This window comes from Schistocerca nitens, chromosome 3 (assembly GCF_023898315.1).
Source record: "Schistocerca nitens isolate TAMUIC-IGC-003100 chromosome 3, iqSchNite1.1, whole genome shotgun sequence".
Taxonomy (NCBI): Eukaryota; Metazoa; Arthropoda; class Insecta; order Orthoptera; family Acrididae; genus Schistocerca; species Schistocerca nitens.
In genome coordinates this window covers 482,477,146-482,491,753 of record NC_064616.1, presented here as the reverse complement: position 1 = coordinate 482,491,753, position 14,608 = coordinate 482,477,146, and positions in this window count along the sequence as shown.

Genomic DNA, 14,608 nt, shown 5'->3' with positions numbered 1-14,608 from the left:
TTCGCAGTTACGAACGGCTGTAGAGGCAGAATGATTTAATGTTTGTGCAGAGGACTTCCAATTACTTTTTGAATCCATGCCATGTCGAGCTGCTGCACTAGGCCGAACAAAAGGAGGTCCGACATTATATTAGGAGGTATCTCATGACGTTTGCCACCCCATTGTCTGTTACATTTGTGTATGTTGAGCTTCAACTGCAAATCCCTGCACCAAGTTCCGAGCCTCTGCAGATTATCCTGTACTTCACTACATTTTTCTAGCGTTGCGACTTCTCTATAAGCAACAGGATCACCTGCAAACTCCGACGTCATGTTCTAGTTGTTTGTACACATTGCCTGACAAAAGAAAAGTGAAGTATCGAGAAGGGGAGGGTTCACGAGTTGAGTAGGTATGTGACGTTATTTCAGTGATTACGAAATCGTGTCAAATTTCGTTTCGCTTGGCAGTATGCGCCCACTTATTAGTATGACGTGCATGTTCTCTGGCCTGGATGCATGCATTGATTCGATTGCATCTTCTCCTGAGGCAAACTGGCCCTGAACTGTTGTAACTGTCCTTGCTAAATACATCTTTATTTACATACATACTCCGCAAGCCACTTTACGGTGCGTGGCGGAGGTTACCCCCTGTACGACTAGTAGTCGTTTCCTCTCCTGTTCAACTCGCAAAAAGAGCGCGGGAAAAATGACAGTCTATACGCCTCCTTATGAGCCCTAATTTCTCCTATCTTACCTTCGTGGTCCTTACGCGAAATGTGTCTGCGCGGCATTAGAATCGTTCTGCAGCCAGCTTCAAATGTTGGTTCTCTAAATTTACTCAATATTGTTCCTCAGGAATAACGTCGCCTGCCCTCCAGGGATTCTCATTTGTGTGCTGAGAGCACCTCCGTAATACTTACGTATTGTTCCAACCTACCGGTAGCAAATCTAGCAGCCCTCCTCTGAATTTCTTCTATATCTGCCTTTAATCTGCCCGGTGCAGACCCGAAACACTCGAGCAGTACTCAAGAATAGGTCGCATTAGCGTCTTATATGCGGTCTCCTTTACAGAAGAACCACGCGTTCCTAAAATTCTCCTAACAAACTGTACTCAACCATTTGCCTTCCCTACCACAACTCTCCTGGACACTGGCAATGAGACAGAGTTGAAATCCGAGCTGGTCCCACATATGTTCTATACGGTGTAAGTAGGCTGTTGAGGTTTTTATGTTGGTAAAACCACGTAGCGCTCTGTATGAAAATCACTGACTGTGCTGTGTGCAGTCTGTGACTAATTGGCATTGTTGCAATATTCGCTATTGTAGTGTTGGGCAGTTGGATGTGAACAGCTCGTAGCGTTGCGCAGTTGGAGGTGAGCCGCCAGCAGTGGTGGATGTGGGGAGACAGATGGCAGAGTTTTGAGAGCGGACGATCTGGACGTGTGTCTGTCAGAAAAAAGAAATTTGTAAGACTGGATGTCATGAACTGATATATATATTATGACTTCTGAACACTATTAAGGTAAATACAGTGTTTGTTCTGTATCAAAATCTTTCTTTTGCTAACCATGCCTATCAGTAGTTAGTGCCTTCAGTAGTTAGGATCTTTCATTAATTGGCAGAATTGGCACTCGCTGTATTGCAGTAGTTCGAGTAACGAAGATTTTTGTGAGGCAAGTGATTCATGAAAGATATAGGTTATTGTTAGTCAGGGCCATTCTTTTGTAGTCAGATTGCGCTGTGCTTAAAAAAAAATTCTGTGTCAGTTTAGTGATGATCAGAATAAGTAAAGAGAGAAATGTCTGAGTACGTTCAGTTTTGCTCAGCTGTTTGAAAATCAAATAACGTAAGAGGTTTATCAGCACAGTCATTTATAATTTTTCTAAGGGGATGTTTCCAGTGATTACTATAACATAAAATATTAATTCACTTTATTATAACATCGATAAGAAGAATTACTTAACTCCATATGGTTCAGTCCCACAGTAATGTCGCCGGCCGGGGTGGTCGAGCAGTTCTAGGCGCCACAGTCTGGAACCGCGAGACCACTACGGTCGCAGGTTCGAATCCTGTCTCGGGCATGGATGTGTGTGATGTCCTTATATTAGTTGGGTTTAAGTAGTTCTAAGTTCTAGGGGACTGATGACCTTAGATGTTAAGTCCCATAGTGCTCAGAGCCATTTAAACCATTTGAACAGTAATGTCATTAGCATTTCAAAATGTCTCTGAGCAGCAACATCTCACTCGATAGAGACAAAATACAAGTCTCTCATTCAGAGTACATTTAACAATGACTTTCACGTTGACTTCTGCAAATACATTGATTACACAGCTGGCCTACTACAAGATGGTGCTCCCATATCAGCCAATGATTGCTGACTGGGCTGAGCGGTCCTGTGCTTAGCCGTAAATAGAAGAGCGGTTCCGCCGGAGTAGCGATCGTTTCTGAGCATGAATACCGATGCCACTCATTTGTCAGTGTGGCTTGCAGCGACTATCATCTGTTGTGGATGCGATGCGATGTTTCAGGTTTGCTTTGGCACCTCGCTTTTCGCAGGACATCACACTTTGCATGTTCTAGACGGCAGGCGCAGATGTGGAGGGGTTACGATCTGCTTAGTGCACAACACGTGGATCCTCTGGTCAGACGTGGTCGACTGGAAGCTTTACGACGAGTGTGTCTGCCCTCATGTCGCATGCAGTCCAACACTGGGCCGCAGTGACATCCAGCTGTCCCACAAATTTGGATATTGCAGGATTCGTCTAGGCGGCCACATGGAGACCACACTGAGTCCCCTTTCCAACTTTATCAGCACTGGTAACGCTGTCTCACACGGGTACGCGGCATCTCTGTGTCCTCCACAACGATCTTTCAACACTTGACGCTTTTCACGTCCCTTATACACTCTAATAGGCCTCGTAAATGCACTAAACGAGATCAATACCAATGCACTCTGTTGGCTGTTCCACCTTTCAAAGAGATTCCAGGTTTTCAGTTCAGTGATGTCACAAGCCCATAACCAACAGATCACTGCACCCTCTCGACATGACAGTGTCAAATATCCTTCCATGTTTCAACCATTTCATTCATACGGAATTGCTGCTAACGTTGTTTAAGAGTTACTGGACGTGAACAGAGAGTATTTTCATCCCATGATTACAGAGTGAACTACTCTAGATTTATAATCTGGAGCCGGCCGCAGTGGCCGAGCGGTTCTAGGCGCATCAGACTGGAACCGCGCGACCGCTACGGTCGCAGGTTCGAATCCTGCCTCGGGCATGGATGTGTGTGATGTCCTTAGGTTAGTTAGGTTTAAGTAGTTCTAAGTTCTAGGGGACTGATGACCTCAGATGTTATGTCCCATAGTGCTCAGAGCCATTTGATTTTTGTAACTTGGAGAAACATTTGGTACCTTTATTAGAAATTATATTTATTTATCTCTGGAACTTTAACTATGACAGCAGTTTCTCTACAAGAATAATTTGGAATGTACGTTCAGATTTTGGTACCATTATATGGGACGTTATGGGTCTATACTGTGTCAGGCTTCTCTCAACCCCTTTACAATTATGCTATGTCTCACATCTTACTGTTTGTAGAGAGATAATGAAATGCATGTCTGCATGCGAATCTACGGGCAAAGAGAGAGCCAAAATAACCTTGCTGTTAAAGCTTGGAGGATGTTATCCAATGAATCATCAGCAAATATCGACTATGTGTGTTGGAATAAGCCGAATGAAATGGTAGAGGTATTCCTTTTCTTGGTCATATCGAAGGAGGCGGGCAATAATATATATGATAATGAACCAAAATGTGTTGAAGAGGTACTTCGGGAAGTGGCAGTTAGTTATTGCATAAAATTTAAGTTGACTGCAGGCAGTGAAGTTGAAGACTTAATAGCAGAATGGGAAACTGTGAATAATAAAATTTCATTAGTTTAAAGACAGCCATAGGCGGTGCGATCTCCAAATTCGAAAGAAAAAAATATTGCACATAATTTTACGTATCGAACAGCATGCTTTGAAGCTTTGAAACACGTAACAAGAGATAGTATTAGATTTTTGAACATATAGGTGGAGTTCTAGAGCCAATACTACAAACCCATCACAGATATTACTGAGAGGTTAACAGAAACATGCACTCGTGTGTTATCTAAACCAGAGTCGGCCGCCATGTGTGTGTGTGTGTGTGTGTGTGTGTGTGTGTGGGTGTGTTCTTTCCAAACAAGGGTTGGCCATCATGATTGAGACATAGGTACATTTCAGAGGTAGACTTTGGGTATCCAGATAATATCCAAGAACTTCATTATGATTTAGCATTATGCCCATAGAAAATCGTACCAGCACCAAACAACTGCAGAAATTTAAAGCACTATCTGAACAACAATCTTAACGCAAACATAGTTCACTGGTTATTATCATTCCGTCAAGCTCCCTGGATGAAATCATATGTCAACATTAACACTGAGAAACGTATGGATGCGAAAACCGATTACGAAAAGAAATTTTTCAAACTACCGAATAACAGTGATTTAGGTAACAATATGCACAGTGTGCGAAAAGTGAGTGATTTCAAGCTAGTAACAAGTTCGGAACGGAGACACGGAGCTGCTGATGTTACTGTAAGACCGAATTTCAAGCACAGTGTCGTATTTAAGGAAAGTGTTTTTTTTATTGAACATCGTTTATGACAATCAAATAGCTATAGGAATGGCTATTTGAGATATTCCTAAGAAGCTTCTTATCGATTTCCCTGTTGGGTATACACTGAAAAAATTGAGTCAAAAAACTCAGAAACGTGTTACACCAACACGGATAGCTTTATATGTCATGTAACTACCTCAAATATTATGAGATTAATAGAAATGACTTGCATAGTTGGTTTGACACTTCAGACTACCCCGATAATAACGTTTATAACATCCCATGCGTCAATAAAGTCTGCGATTATTTCCGTGTAGCTAGTTGGTGCCAAACGTTGCACCGAACTGTTGATAGGTGGCTCTACAGGCAAACGATCAGTATACACAGACGCATGCCAGTGCTTACACTGAGGCGACAAAGTCATCGGATAGCGATATTCACAAATGCAGATGGAGGTAGTATCGCGCACACAAGGCATAAAAGGTACTGGATTGGCGGAGGTGTCATTTGGATTCAGATGATTCATGTGAAAAGTTTTGCTACGAGATTATCGTCGCTCCACGGGAATAAACAGACTTTGAAAGCGTAATAGTAGATGGAACTAGACGCGTGCGACATTCCATTTCGGGAATCGTTAGGAAATTCAATATTCCGAGATTCACAGTGTCAGGAGTGTTCCGAGATTACCAAATTTCAGGCATTACCTCTAACCCCGTCAACGCAGTGGCTGACGGACTTCACTGTAGCGGCCCTCTCGTAGAGTTGTCAGTACTAACAGACAAGCAACACAGTGTGAAATAACCGGAGAAATCAGTGTGGGACGTAAGACGGACGTATCCGCTGAGATAGTGCAGCGAACTTTGGCGTTAATGAGCTATAGCAGCAGACGACCGAAGCGCGTGCCTTTTCTAACAGCACGACATCGCCTGCAGAGCCTTTCATGGCTGAATCCTAGACGACTGGAAAAAGGTGGCCTGGTCCGATGAGTCCTGATTTCAGTTGGTAAGAGCTGATGGTGGGGTACGAGTGTGGCGCAGAGCCCACGAAGCCATGGAACCTAGTTATCAAAAAATGGTCAAATGGCTCTGAGCACTATGGGACTTAACATCTGAGGTCATCAGTCACCTAGACTTAGAACTGCTTAACCCTAACTAACCTAAGGACATCACACACATCCATGCCCGAGGCAGGATTCGAACCTGCGACTGTAGCAGTAGCGCGGTTCCGGACTGAAGCGTCTAGAACCGCTCGGTCACAGCGGCCGGCCGAACCTAGTTATCAACAAGGCACTGTGCAAGCTGATGGTGGCACCTTAATGAGTTTACATGGAATGGGCTGGGTTCCCTAGTCGAACTGAACCTATTATTGACTGGAAGTGGTTGTGTTCGGCTACTTGGAGAGCATTTGCAGCTATTTATAGACTTCGTGTTCCCATCCAGCGATGTGCCATGTCACCGGGCTGTAGTTGTTTACGATTGGTTTGAGGAACATTCTGGACAATTTGAACGAATGATTTGGCCGCCCAGATTGCCCGACATGAATCCCATCGAACATTTATAGGACATAATCGAGTGTTCGGTTCGCGCAAAATATCCTCCGCTGACAACACTTACACCACTGCTGACAGCTACAGAGGCAACAGCGGGCCGCAGTGGACGAGCGGTGCTAGGCGCTTCAGTCTGGAACCGCGTGACTGCAACGGTCGCAGGTTCGAATCCTGCCTCGGGCATGGATGTGTGTGATGTCCTTAGGTTAGTTAGGTTTAAGCAGTTCTAAGTTCTAGGAGACTGATGACCTCAGATGTTAAGTCGCATAGCGCTCAGAGCCATCTGAACTATTTTTGAACAGAGGCAACATGGCTCTTAGGGGACTTCCAACGACGTGTTGATCCCATGCCACGTTGAGCTGTGCCGGACAAAAGGAGGTCCGACTCTGTATTAGGAAGTATCCCATGACTTTCGTAACCTCAGTGTATAGATATCCACGGCTGCCACAAATTGTCAACAGTGTAGCAGTTCTTCAGCAACAAGCTGAGTAAAATGTATTTAAAGTAAACTTTTGTCAGTTAATCTTTCGCTCGTCTGCCCAGATTCCTACCGCGACAGCTCCATTTGGCTCCCCTTCCACCCTTTTATCATTAGCAACGAAGACGTAACATTTGGCTCTAGGAAGATAACTGCTGCCGATTCGCATCGTAACGTATCAATCTAACGTTTTCCCTTTAACACTGGTAGTTGCATGACACACGTGATAAGCAGTACTTGTTTGGGCTGACTTCATCTATACATTGCAAAACGAAATTGCAAGCATCTGTTGAAGCGCCAGAGAAAAAGCACCTGAAGATCACTGAGTTAGACACCCGGTAGAATCTAGCTGTTGTCTTACATTCGTGGTTTCACAACGATAAACTCTGCAGTTTAGTTACTGAGGGTATAGTGGCCGCTAGCCTCTCCTACACGAAGTCACTAACGTGTTTGCTTCATGCAGAAAACGGTACTTTCCTCAACTGAAGACAAATTGTCTAGTGGCGGAAGGCAATAAGAATTCGCGTCTGCAGTGCAGTTGGTTGAATTTGTGCGGCTTTTAATATAATTTGCAAGTTTGTCTTTTGCATCGTCTAGCCTGCGACCTTTGACTTTTTGCTCGGCTGCTCGGCTGGAAGGGAAACTTGGCGAGGCTAGAAGAGCGCGACCTGACCGCGAGTTATTATTTCCGGCGGGAAGTTGGCCTGTGTCTGGTGTTGGCGAGCCGCGGCGACCGCACGCGTTAATTCCAACTTGCAGCGCGAGTTCCTGCCTACCCGCGTCTTTCCGGAGATGTAGGAGGAGTGCTTCCTGTCACCGCTAAGTACCTTACTATGACGGTAGCTGCGTTAACAGAAGCCACCTGTTACTTGGCGCTAAGCATCATCGTCACAAAGACATCGAAGAAGAGCTATGCAGTATTCTGCTAAGATCACCTTTTCTCTGCATATTATTGCAAAATGAGTGACAAAAGGTAATTTTGTTCTGCCGTCTACAGTAGATGTCCTTCTTCTGTTACAGAGGGACCGTTTATAACGGAACTATATTATTTGTAAGTGAATAATGAAATGCATTTATTATTAATCAATCCAATACCTGGTTTGAGAACAATGTGGTTTGCGGGAAGATAATGCAGAGTAATCCATACTGTCCTAGTGTGGCAGAGAGCCGTATACATCGCTGGGCATTAAAATTGCAATATCATAAGACGAAATGCAACATATACCAAATTACATGAAGAGTACTACATGGTCGTATGTGCAGGTAACCGTAAAACGTAGGTAATGTAGGGGGACACAAAAGTAACCGGAATCGTAATGCTGCACATCGTGTACTTGTAGTAGCAGGTTGCGCCGCCAGAGTGTTGTAGTAGGAGCTCAGCTGAGTCATTCTGCCCCGTGGCGTCACCCAACAGTGAGAAGTGTGGTTTCTTTGGCAGTTCTTTGAGTTTGCATACAGTGCAGACGTGACACGAGGAAATGGCTAGTTCTTGCGAACAACGTGCGGCAGTGAAGTTTTGTTTCTTGCCCGGCAAGAACGCAGCAGAAACTGTTGCGATGATTCAGACAGACTACAAAGATCATGCTCTTAGTAAAACGCAAGTGTACGAATGGTTTTCTCGGTTTAAAAAGGGAGAAATGGTGATTGGAGATCAGCCCCGTTCCGGTCGACCTTCAACTGCTCGAAGCGAAGACAACATCGACAAAATCCGTGATCTCATCAGTGAAGATCGACGCAGGACAATGGACCAACTCGAGAACTTTTCCGGGTTGTCCTGGAGCTCAATTCAGCGCATCTTGACCATCGATTTGGAGATGCGAAGAGTGACGGCAAAATTCGTGCCGAAGCTTCTTACTGGAGATCAAAGGGATCGCCGCGTTCAAGCCTGTCTCGAAATGAAGAATGCGTTCAAAGATGATCCACATTTTTTCAAGAAAACCATTACAGATGATGGGTCATGGTGGTATGGGTACGATCCAGAAAGTAAACAACAGTCATCACAATGGAAGTCACTTGGCTCACCTCAACAAGTGAAATCGGATGTGAAAACGATGTTGATCTGTTTTTTTGACATCAAAGGGATCGTACATTCTGAATTTGTCCCTGAAAACCAGACAGTAAACCAACAATTCTATTTGGAGGTTATGAAACGGCTTCGCAGAAGTTTGTCGCGAAAACGTCTGGCTTTGTGGGATTCTGGTGCGTGGTTCCTGCATCACGACAACGCTTCCGCGCACACGGCTCTCAGCGTTCGCCAGTTTTTGGCCTTAACGAAGACGACTACCTTGACCCACGCGCTCTATTCGCCGGATTTAGCACCCTCGAACTTCTTCCTATTCCCGAGGATGAAAAGAGACTTGAGAGGGAAGCGTTTTGCGGATGTGGAAGACTTAAAACGCAATGTCATGAAAGTGCTAGCAGGTATCAAAGAGGACGAATTTAAAAGGTGCTTCGAACACTGGAATGAACGTTTGGACAAGTGTATTAATGCTAATGGAGAGTACTTCGAAGGACATTAAGATTGTATTTGAAAACAATTAAGTATATGCTTCTAGAAAGAAATTCCGTTTATTTTGGGTCCCCCCCCCCTCCCCCCCTATACAGGGCGATTCTTACTACCGTTTAAAAAACACACGTGTTCGCAAATGTCGGGAAATACCATAAAAGTGAATGATGAATGTCGAACATTTGACGTCACCAAATGACCTATCTCGCCGTTAGAGCGGGAGGGGGGGGGGGTGCAATGCAACGCATTGCTCCGCTAGGGTACTCTGTTCTTGTATTATCTGATGTGATACGGTATACAATGGATGAATTGTCCGTTACGCGTCTGATTCCTGCAATTTACACCGACCACAGAAAGACACACACACAATGAAGCACACCTAAATTTCGGACAGAGGCGGCTTAAATCGCGCGACCGAATTTATTACCTATCTACTGACTATGCTACAGCTAAGTCTCGTGGTCGTGCGGTAGCGTCCTCGCTTCCCACGCCCGGGTTCCCGGGTTCGATTCCCGGCGGGGTCAGGGATTTTCTCTGCCTCGTGATGGCTGGGTGTTGTGTGCTGTCCTTAGGTTAGTTAGGTTTAAGTAGTTCTAAGTTCTAGGGGACTGATGACCATAGCTGTTAAGTCCCATAGTGCTCAGAGCCATTTGAACAGCTAAGTGCAGCTGTGTGAAGCACAAGTACACTCACAGTAACGTGCAAGCAAGTCATGTCGTACATGAAGAAAAGTTCATCAAATCTGCACAGATCGGTTTCGAAATTCGGCACACGACAACTACTGCGAATTACGTGCGAGGTAATGAAAGACAGGCACAACAGGATGAATCTACAGAGGAGAAACTATCGCAACTGAACACCACATGGTCTCGCATAACGAAAGCCGCATTACTTCACTTGCAAAGTCCCTAAATAAAAAACGTGATAAAATTACGGCCCCCTGCCCACTTCGTCAGCGATAATAAACCTGTGAAGGGAAAAAAGAATAATTAGACTTAGCCACTAAATAAACCATTCTAATTCCTTTTTCCCGGACGTTTTGAGGAACGTCCGGTCTCTCACCGGTCTTCTGTTCCAGTTCCTTGCCTTATCCAGACTGAAGTTGTTACAAGGCTGAGATTCCCTGTACGACTTTGGTTCGTCTACTATCGCATTCAGAATCCCTCTATAGGAAAAGATAGAGGATGAGGGCCGGCCGGTGTGGCCGAGTGGTTTTAGGCGCTTCAGTCTGGAACCGCGCGATCGCTACGGTCGCAGGTTCGAATCCTGCCTCGGGCATGGATGTGTGTGATGTCCTTAGGTTAGTTAGGTTTAAGTAGTTCTACGTTCTAGGCGACTGATGACCTCAGATGTTAAGTCCCATCGTGCTCAGAGCCGTAGAGGATGAAAGGACACAGGTCTTACACAATAGAAAATAAAAGAAACATATTGAATTGTACTTATTCCACAGGAATGCCAGTGTACCTCCGTAGTGATCTGATAGCGTTGACATGGCAGAGCACTAGGAATTAACCACCTGCAAAACTGAATTTAGAGCCACAACAATAAGTAAATTTGTGTATACAGCATAAACAGGCGCTAAAGTGCCGCTCTCAACTGTGGAATGGCGCCGATTGTGCCGTTACACGGTTAACTCCGCAATTGATGAGGATCTCAGTGGTTCGTTGCAACCGGTGCCAGAGAGGACAGACATATTGCTCACACGGCCGTGCAGGATTGCACAGTCAAGTCACGTTCCTTGAGTCAGGAGCGGGGCATATTTGTATCAAGATAAGTATCCACACGGTCAGTATTACGACGTCTAGAGCACCTCAAACTGTATGCGTGGCGACCATTGTTGTGACTTCCCTTGCTTGGCAGCAGAAAGAGGTGCATCGACATTCGTATGCCCAACGCCAACACTGGCCATGGGAATCCCACCACGTCGACTCTTTAGACGAATGCCAGTTCAACGTACAGCATCAAAACAGACATATCCCTCTGAGGAGTCTCCGAGTATAACGAACTTTGCTTTATTACATTCGTCTTTGTCTTAATTGCCGAAGAACTACTGTGATGCTATGGGGTTCCATTGGGTACACAGTACTATCAAGTTTAGTTCACATAGACAGTATTTTGGACAACAGGCGTTATCTTTCAACAATTTAACACAAGACCGCATGTGGTCTGGGATGGCTTTACCTGCCCCTATACAGAGGGTGTACTACTGTTGCCATAGCCCACACGTTCTCCAGTTATCTTATCTACTGAAAAATACTGATCCCAGGTTGCCGAGAGACAGGCACTCCATCACTAGCAAGCCACTACGGTTGCTGTACTCTGGCATTCTGTTGCAGTAGCACAACATGACATATCTGTACCTTTCGTCCAAATTCTGTTAGACTTCAAGCGTTGCGGGATTACAGCCTTTGTTGCTGCCAGAGGTTGCAGCTTTGTGTGCAAAATTAGCATCCTGCCTATCCCTAAATCATCAACAAATTTAATCATACATTTTTCTACAGCGCGGTATACACAAAATAAGCTAAATTTCGTTACTTGCTATCCTTGCTGGTGTTGCGGTTTTAATGGACAGCAGTGTATGAAGCGCAAGATATGATCATCAAGCAGCATTATTTATAAATAAATTACTTTGTGGTCATTGGATTGAGCAACACTCAAACTACTGTTTTTAATTTGATTCAGACATATTTCAGCGTTATTAATCTGTCGGTGCTCTATTATCTAGTTCCAAGTTGGTTTTTACTCGCGTACAAGGAAATGGTCCAATCCGACATGTCGAAACCTACCCCGAATATTTTCACACAGCAAGAATAAACAGAAAGAAATGCATTGTTAAAATTTTAGCTGCTAAGGCTAGCTGCTATGGAGCACGGCAAGTACTTTTTATAAAATTTAGAGCCCGCATCTCGTGGTCGTGCGGTAGCGTTCTCGCTTCCCACGCCCGGGTTTCCGGGTTCGATTCCCGGCGGGGTCAGGGATTTTCTCTGCCTCGTGATGGCTGGGTGTTGTGTGCTGTCCTTAGGTTAGTTAGGTTTAAGTAGTTCTAAGTTCTAGGGGACTTATGACCACAGCAGTTGAGTCCCATAGTGCTCAGAGCCATTTGAACCATTTTTTTTATAAAATTTAGAGGTTCCCCTTTCTGGAGCCAGAAGAACCGCTTATAACAGTATAATGCAGTAATGCCTGTGTTATGCAAAGTTCCTTCGAACGTGAGTGTATGTCCGAAGGAACAGGCACTGCGGTGACTACAGCCATTATGAAATACATGAAATGTATTCTCAGTCGCGAATGTGGACAACCATCAGCTGTATAATGGAATGATGAGAATGAAAATCTATGCAGGACCGGGATTCCAACGCAGATCTCTCGCTTATCACGAGCGGTCGCCTTACCGTTCTTTGTTTTTACAAGAACGGTTTGTGACATTAAAAAATACAATATTTCAGTCGGGAATGCTGATAACGAAACAAATTTATATATATAAACATAATAATCATAGTTCTTACATGAATTAACACTTACTCTAAAATTAACTTTTATCCATTGACTAAAAAGTACAGAATAAAGGGAACTAAGTAAACAATTTTGTGTGGGTCTTATCTTAGTTATACAGTATAAAAAGAATAACTCAAAAGTCCCTCATTTAACATAGGAAACAGGAAAAAATAACTAAAAGGTGCTCTTAATGTGCGAAAACAAATCGGCGACCGCTCGTTTCGAAGACGCCAGTTGGGGACATGCCTTCAGAGAGCGAACGACAAGCCTTTGATGGTCATGGGAATATAGCTCCACCTGTCAACCCCACTCGGTGGCGCTCATTTCCGTAGTGAAGTATGGCTGATGAACTGCAAGCCAAACCTCCGATCACCGAGAGGCTATCTCGGTGACGTCCTTCAATAGCATTCAAAAGGGTGAGTCCACATTAACAGGTGATAAATATCTCGCGTAGCGGCAGCCCTAGTGCCAGGAAAGTCTTCATGGAGATAACTGTATTCCAGAAATAAAAGTTTGATTGTAGTAGCGCTGGTGCAATGCGGGCCAGGGCGATCGGCGGTCGACTTGAACTAGGATCGAGTTCGCCGACAAAAAGTCCAGCGATACTGTTGAGGCTGTGATGTCGTAAAGAGCTGTAGCGTGCGCATGGCCATTGATGAGGGCGGGACACCGTCTTCGCTTAGGGAGTGTGAGGGTGTCATACTTGAGCCTGAATATGTGAACAGTACTGACAAAATAAGCGAAGGCTGATTGGACCGGACGCACAATCACGGTAGGGATAGGTAAAATTTGTGTGATGTGTGTTATACGGGATGACATATAAGTGTTAATAAGCTGCACATTTTGTAACTTCCATTGCTCGCAATAACTGACTTCGCACGCCCGTCCTGATGGTCTGATGAAGACGCCGGAAGTTGATCGCCGTGGTGTCCCAAGTAGAAACTGTTCCTAGGCGGCGTAGAGTCTCCATCGTCCCGAACGGAGCCACACTTTCACCAGTGTCCCCTTCAAATGGTTATCGCGCAGGACTTGGCGACGTTCATATGGCTGACCGCACCGCTCCATTATTGTTCGAAACATCGTGTTGCCTCCTGAACCTGCTCGTTGGTACGTAAGATGAAGACGAGATCGTCTGCAGGGGCGCTGCATTTGAATGTGTGTCCTCGCCGGGTGATCGGTTTTGAACACCGCTGTAGGTCGCAGAGAAGCAGTTCTAGTGCGATAGCGTACATGAGGGTTGAAAGGGGACGACCCTGTAGGATTGACCGTGGGTTCGATGTTGGGGTCGTTATCAGTCCATTGACCGTCACCCTCGACGAAGCGTTACGAAGTAGGCTGAGGATTAAGAGGACGAAGGTAGGTGGAAAAGCCAACCGTTCCATCACCTTCACGAGGAAGGTGAGGTTCTCGCGACCGAGATCGACGGAAATCATGACTCCCTGCAGTCAACAGACCGTTGCAATGGCGATGGCGTTTATATAATCACGTAACGTTGATTGTATATTACTATCTCCGACCAAGGACTTCTTGCAGGCGACAGGATCTGGTGCAGGACTCGTTTGAGACTCATCTCGAGGAGACGCGTAAAGATCTTAAAATCTGAGTTGAGTAAAATGACTGGTGGATAGTTCTCAGGTCGGGTGCCTCCAGAGGGTTTGAGAATCGGAATAGTTAGACCTTCAAGAAATTCCGTTGGTGGTGGCGTCGTAGGGGACAGTAGTTCCCGATACATTTCCCTCCATTGAAGGTCCAATAAAATTATAATGGCAGGCCGTCTGGTACTGACGATCAGCTGAGAGCCCCCTTCGAGAGCGCATCAGTCATGTCTTCGGTGATGATGTTTGCTAAGAAAGAGTCTGCCGCCTAGCTATCAAGGGTAAGATGGACTGTCTGTAGTATGAGTGTCAGTGCCTCAAAGTTAGTGTCTTCTTAACGATAGCAGTGACGATAGTGAGCTTAGAA